The following is a 7,528-nucleotide window of genomic DNA, read 5'->3' as shown; positions in this document are numbered from 1 at the left end:
TAAGGTTCAGGTTAAACTAAGTTCTATGGAGCAACAGTATTGTCCAGCTTTCTGTTGGGAGTCTAGATAATGCACAAAGGTCACGTTTTAGCCTCTTACGTCATTTTAGCATTATCATTGATAAACTCTCCCCATCAGGATGGGCTGGTTGTCTGGTGAGGAGAGCCATTTGAGGGCTATGAAATCATGAGTCAGGTGGGATGGAGAAGATGGGAGAACAAAGCCCAACTTCAGATGCTATTGCGGTTGTGAAATTATAATGAGGGAGAAAGAAAATTGTCTGATAAACATAACCATGAAGCTAGCTACAACAGAGAATATCTGTGTTTTAGAAGATAACTGAATAGCTTGCTGAAGATGAAATTCAAAAAAGGAACCATTAATAATAAGTAAAACTTATAACCTTGAATATCACTGTACAAATGTCTATTTGGGCTATTGGGCAAAATAAAACTAGAACTGCCTACACAAGAAAGTAAAATTGGTCCTCATAAGTATCATTGAGGCTTGAAATGAAATCTCTTTGAAATATGCTTCTCAATAAATATACATTATTCAGGAAAAAAGATTAGTGGGTTGGAGGGAAATAGCCTGATACTTGGTGTTCTAAAAGGCAACTTTTAAGTCTGAATAACTTCAGAAGTAAAAATGCTATAAGCTAGCAAAAGTCATTTGAAAGTCTGATTTTTCATATTTCTATTTAGTTTTGTGAATTTAAAGTAATGTGATTTAAACAAGATGGGACATCCTGTCATTCTGCATTGCGTGTGGGATTTCTGGTTTATACTTTCTCATTAAATAAGTATTTTTATAAATTTGTAGCATATTTTAAATCTTTTTTTTGATGTCTGTAGCATTTATATTTTGCAAAGTTGTTAAAGCTTAAAACTACTAATATAGGAACATGCCATGTCAGTAATTATATTTGTCAGGAGTGTAGAAATCAAGGGACAGTGGACAGCATTTGAGGGAAGATCAGTAGTAGAGGGAGGGGGAAAAAAATCTTTGTCATCATAGTCTACTACAGACCATTTGGACAGAAAGAATAAATGGATGAGTTCATGAGATGCCAGGTCTGACACAAGGGCATGGTATTGTGTATGTATCAGTAAGATACATCAGCTAGAGCCTTCTGCCTTAAATAGCATGACCAACAAGAGGGAATTATGTTCTGCATCGGAGTGCTAGGATGGGAATGTCTTCTAAGAACTTTAAGGGAAGGTGTAAGTTTTCCTTTACATGAATTTGTAATAAAGAAAAATACTTTAAATGCATTGTAAATTTGAGGAGTATGGATTGCAAAGGTTCAGAAGAAGGTTAGGTTTCCATTGACTAAAGTTCCATGAGGAAAATTAACTACTTAGGTATGGGAAACTAATGAAATGTGACAAAAGAAGCAACTCTGACGGAGAAGAAATTGGATTTGTGGAACTGCATGATCTTAGAATCCATAGGAATTGGCCTTTTCAACTCAGATTTTTCAAGGTAGGTATAGAAAATAGCTAAACAGATCATGAATGCAAATGTAAAATGTAAAAAAATTACTGGTCAGTAGGTATGCTAAAAAATTTAGTGTGTTAAGTCTGGCAAGGAATGCTAAAGACAAGAAGATATGTGTGATTTTGAGTTATGTTGGAACAAAGGAAAGTCAAGGAAGAAATGGGATTGCTATGAGTAGTTAACTGGTGATAATTCACACCAGTCAGAACCATACAGAACTGATCTGTATAAATTATATTCTCTTTGCTATGGAGAAAGGCTTTAGAACTGGAAAGGACAAAATCCAAAACGGCCATCGGCCATCGTTAGTGATCTTTGAAAGGGTCTGGAGAATGAGAGGTGCTATAGAACTGGAAAAGGGTAGATGTTTTACTAATTTTTAAGAGAAAATGGGTTCTGTTGGCCTTTGGAGGTAATTTCAATTGATTACAAAGTTCTAGACCCTAATAGTAAGAAGGAAGCTGAGTCACAAGTGGCCAGTTTAAGACGGGTGATGACAATTAACTTCTTTCTCTTTTTGACAAGAGAAATGGCAGATCAGGGCAATGCTGTCGATATGGTTTACTGAAATTTTAGCAAACTCTGATAATAGTATCTTGTACTTTCCTTATGAAAAACAGATGTGAACTAAACCAGGATTTCTTAAACTTTATACTCACAAACCCTTTTCATCCAAGAAGTTTTTTCACATGAACCCTGGTATATAGAAGTGCGAATTAAGCTTACAGATTAAAAAAAATAATTTTAAGAAGCTTGGAACTAGACAATAGAATTTAGGTGAATTTGAAACTGGTCAAGGAGTCACTGGTAGTCTGGCAATTTAAAGGAGATCTTCAGTGGAATGCTGGGGGATCTGTATTTGTCTTTTATCATGTAAAATTTGTATCAGCATCTCATAGACAAAAGATAATATGCTTATGATGACATTTACAAACAAAATCTTTCCCCTCTCTTTTTCTCATCTCTTCAGCTCAGTCCCTCGCTCTTCTCTTATTCACTTTCTGTCCGTTTTTCTCTTCCCTATACCTTTTTCCCCTTCTCTCTCTTTCCTCCCCACACCTGGGCATTGATCATCTCAATAAAAGTCGCCAATCTTTATAACTATTTGGGTTTTCTTTTGACCCCTTCATCAATTTTTTTGGAAACTGGGTCAGCCACTTAAACTACAGTAACATCTCCTTTAATTTTCTCTCTCCTATTTTATTTCCTCTACAATCTAGCATTTACTAAATTACAAGTCCAACAGTGGTTTCTTATGAAGGAAGCTTTCCTCTTAACATTGACATTTTCTTTCAGGAAAAAACCTGAGAGAGGACAAAGAACACAGTGTCTACTGTGGCCTGTCCTACCATAGATTGTGCTAACTTTAGACATTGTAACTGAGTGATATTCCTAGAGCACATTCCTGACAATACACTTCCTTGTACAGTAAGCTCCAGTGGCTCCCTTTTACCTTTAGAATAAAGGGTTCTTAACCTGGGATCAATGAACTATCTTTGTGTGTGTGTGTGTGTGTGTGTGTGTGTGTATGTCTGTATTATGTGTATATGTATATACATACATATGTTGATAACTAAGTATGTATTTTATGCATTTTAAAATATTTTGAGAAGGGGTCCAATAGTATGTTTTCACTAAACTGCCAGAGAGATTCAGGAGGCAAATGATTAAAATCCCTTACTCTAGAATCAAATTCAAATCATTTGGCATTTAAGTCCTTTACTGCCCTGACTCTGACCCACTTTTAGAGCTTTCTGTCTCTTTTCACATATCCTTCCATCCATCCAAACTGCAGCCTTTCTGATCCTCACATATGACATCTCCATGCCTTTGAACAGGCTGTTCCCATGTCTGAAGGAAATGGCAAACCAACTCCAGTATCTTTGCCAAGAAAATCCTCCCCCACCCACCATGGGGTCACTAGTCACTAGTCAGAAATGACTGAACAGCTATAGTTGTGTATACTTATATGTGTAGTGCTCTCTCCTATAGAATGTAATCTCCTTGAGGTCAAGGACGATCTCATGTTTGTCTTTGAATCCTCAGTAATCTAACAAAATCCCTAGCACTCTAGATCCTTAATAAATGATTAATTTAATCTTTACCTCTAAGCAGAGTTATTTGAGGCCGTGCTTAATTCAAGCTAACATCCAAGTCGTTTATGTTAGATAATGGAATGGGAAAAAATCAACGGTTAGCAAAAGGAGATTTATTTAGCCATAGTATGAGAAAGAAAGACAAGAGTGGCTCCTAAGAACACTTAGTCCTTAGTTGCTGAGCTAAGCTCCTTTGCCTGGTTTCCAGCTAGGCAGCAGAGCACCCAGCTCCATGTCATTTTGTTCTCAAGTGGCCAAGAAGTAATGTCAGTAGCCTGAGACTTTAGTCCCCTGAGCCAATTAAATGTTAAGAATAGTTTTAATACCTTTGAATGAGAAACTAACCTAATTTGAGAAAGGAGAGAAGGGTTATAGTGCTCCTACTTACATAAGTGTTCTCAGCAAGGATTCTATGTTTTTAAAATATTAACTATTTAAATATAAGTGCTTCCAGTATAATAAGTTTACTGTCCTGAGTATTTTATTGTATGCATTCAAAAACATTAGGGATCCATGATGAAAAAAAAATTTAAAAATCTTGGCTATAAGAAATATAGACCAGCAACCTTGACTATATAGCCATATATAAAAGATTACATAGCCCCAAGGCAAAAATAACCAGTGTGTCTCTAAGCAAGAATAGGTGATAAGAATGAAAACTGGACAAAAATATTACTGAGGTACATAGCAAATGACTGAGGAAGGGCTTCTATTTGGGGTTTAGGTATCCCCCAAATGGAACACTGTCCCTATATGGATCAGGATCCTAAGGTGATAATGGCAACAAGGACCCACTTTGCCTTGAGTAAAAGTCCCAGGTCTGGGACTGATAAATATTTCTTAAGATTTGTGTTAAATTGCAACTGTCCTGGAATCAACTGCAATCCTTAAGAGGAATGCTTGTTAATAGTGCCAGATTGGGAAATTAAAGATCAAAGATCCTGAAGGCATCCCAGAGAGACAGGAACAGGGAGATGCGTGGCCAACATTCCAGGGATGAGAGCGAGGGAAGGTTTGGCTGTTTTAACTGGGCTCTGGAGAAAGGGAGACTGGGGAGGGGGAAGCATTTCCTGGAAGAATCCACAAGGATCTGAAGACAACTATGACCTCCACCATCACATTCACCTTTGGTTTTCCCACTCTTGGGTCTTAAAAGTCCGTGGGAGTCAGAAACATGGCAGATGGGAGAGAATCCTTCACTGGAATCGACCCCAGCCAGGAGAAGGCAGCCAAAGGAATGGAATGTTTTCGGGCTATGCCACATTTCTAGAGACGACCTCATCACATGTTCATTATAACACTGACTGAAGGAAGGGAGAAGGGCAAAAAAGATGAATATTAGAGCAGGCACTAAAGATCAGAGGTTGGAAAACTTAGGGACACATTTCAGAACCTAACTTTAGAGGCATCAGACAGTGCTCTGAGCTTAGACTCAAATGAGCTTAATTCCGACCTTAGACACTTATGAGCTATGTGAACCTGGGAAACCAAGTATCTTAGTTTTCATTATTTTGAGACTTTTTATAGTTTCAATATAATTAGTTTCCTTTTCAATCTTATGTATTTGATTTTGTGCATTTAAAAATATTATTTTGAGTAGGACTCCAGAGTTGTCTATAGACTTTCAAGGAGTTCGTGATATTAAAAAAAAAAAAAAAGATAAAGAATCCCTATCATAAATAGTAACCTCTTCCTCAACCCTCCTTAAGGATACTGTGTTCTCTACAGAGACCCCCAAATACTTAATAACACGTTCACATTTACAAAAAATTTTTATACAATGTATTCTAAAAATCTTAACACATTGACTTCAAAATGATTTTCTGTTTAAAAGTTTAAACTACAATTTTTTGGAACACACTGTATACTTTTTGAGCCTCACTACAAAAGCCTATGATAGCTAGTAGCCCATTTTACTGACGGGGAAGCAATCACAGAGAGTTGTGGACCTAGTATTCCGCCCAGATCTCACCTTATTCTAAGACCAATATGCTTCTTATTATCCATAAAACCCCCTGAGGTACAAGAATGCTACTCTGTAATAGATGGAGTGAAAAGGGGTTTTCTGGAAGGGAATGGCTAGTGACCCCAAGATTCCTCTCTCTACCATTCTGCTGTTAACTTATTGGCTCCTCCTAGTGGCCTCTAACTCCTACCATTCTTCCTTAGAACTGCCTTTTAAGATCTAGGACACTTAATTAAATCCCTTAAGTTTTTAAGAATGCTTTTCGGTAATACAAGACATGCCTTCTGTGTGTGTGTGATTTTACTGGCTAGTCGATAAACATATTATATATTAAATACATATTAATATTATTACACATTCTATTATATTAATTGTATAATATTAATATAACATTAATATATTAATAATATATTAAATTAAGTGCTTAGTGTGCCCTGTGCTACAGGCTGGAGATAGAGTGAACAGTCTCTTTGAAGAATTCACAATTTAATAGGAGAGAGAATAAGCCACACAGAGTACAGAATAAATATATATTTCAGAGAGGGAAGGTCTTAGCAATAAGAGGGGTTGGAACAGGCTTCATGTGAGAGATGGAATCTTAGTTGGGACTTCAAGGAAGCTGGGGAGCCACTGGATCGAAAGGAATAGAGATCGTTCCAAGTGTGGGGAAGAGCCAGAACCAAGAGATGCAATGTCTTGTTCCTTGAAAAGCCAGAAGGTCAGGGTCTTTGGGGAGTAAGGTATAAAAATCTGGAAAGGGAGGAGAGGGCTGTGATGATGTATATTGTGCTTAATCCTGGAGATGATAGGGACCCACAAGTTTATGGGAGAGAAGAGAAGTGACAATTGGACCTAAATTTTAGGAAAATCACTTTAGTGGTGGAATGGAGAATGAATTGGAGTGGGGAGGGACTTGAGGCAGACAGACTCACCAGTAGTTATTGCAACAGTCGAGACATGAAAGGATTAGGATCTACACTAATGAGGGCAAGATCAGAAGAGATAAGGGAGCATATTTTGGGAGATGTTGCAGAGGTGAAATCAATAGACCTGGGCACTAACTTGAATATGGGGGTGGGGATAAGAAAGGATGAGGAGTCCAGGATGACTCCTACTTTTTGAGCCTGATGGACTGGAAGGAGTGTGTGTTGCTTTCTATAGTAATAGGAGAGGTCAGGGAGAAGTTAATTATTTTTTTCATTTTTAAAAGGTTTTCTTAGATTTTTTTTTTAGGTTATACATATAAGTTCTCTTTTTTGTTTTAATATATTTCCCCATGTGTCATGTCAAGAGAGAAAAATCAGAAAGGGGAAAAACCGTGGCAAAAAAACCAAGAAGAAAAAAGGTGAAAATATTATACTTTGATCTGCATGAGTCTCCATAGTTCTCTCTCTGGATGTGGATGGTGTTTTCCATCCAAAGTTTATTGGAATTGCCTTGGATCGCTGAACCGATGAGAAGAGCCAAGTCTATCATAGTTGATCCTTGCACAATCCTCCTGTTGCTGAGTACAATGAATGGGGAGAAGTTTAGAAAGAAAGGTAAGGAGTTCAGTTTTGTATGTGAGTTTAAGATATCTACTGGACATCCAGTGAGATGTATGAAAAGCTATTGGAGATGCAAGATTGGAAATAGCAGAAATGTTTTGGGGCAGGAAAGTTGGGTTTGAGAAACATCAGCATAGAGATGGTAATTAAATAAATGGGAGCTGATGAGAACATGTGAAGTTATGTAAAGTGGGTCACCTCTGATTAGAGGGAGTGATTGAAGAGAGACTCTGGCAACAGAGAGAGGTCAGAGAGATAGGAGGAGAACAAGGAAAATGTCCAGAAAACCTGGAAGAGAGAGAATATCAAGGAGTAAAGAGGGATCAATAGGGTCAGGAGATCGAAGGAGAATGAAGACTGAGGAAAAAACCATTGGATGTATCAACTAAGTGATAGTTGATAACTTGGGAGAGAACAGA

The sequence above is a fragment of the Antechinus flavipes genome, chromosome 6 (assembly GCF_016432865.1).
Source record: "Antechinus flavipes isolate AdamAnt ecotype Samford, QLD, Australia chromosome 6, AdamAnt_v2, whole genome shotgun sequence".
Taxonomy (NCBI): Eukaryota; Metazoa; Chordata; class Mammalia; order Dasyuromorphia; family Dasyuridae; genus Antechinus; species Antechinus flavipes.
The sequence above is the reverse complement of the archived record's forward strand: the minus strand, read 5'-3'. Positions refer to the sequence as shown.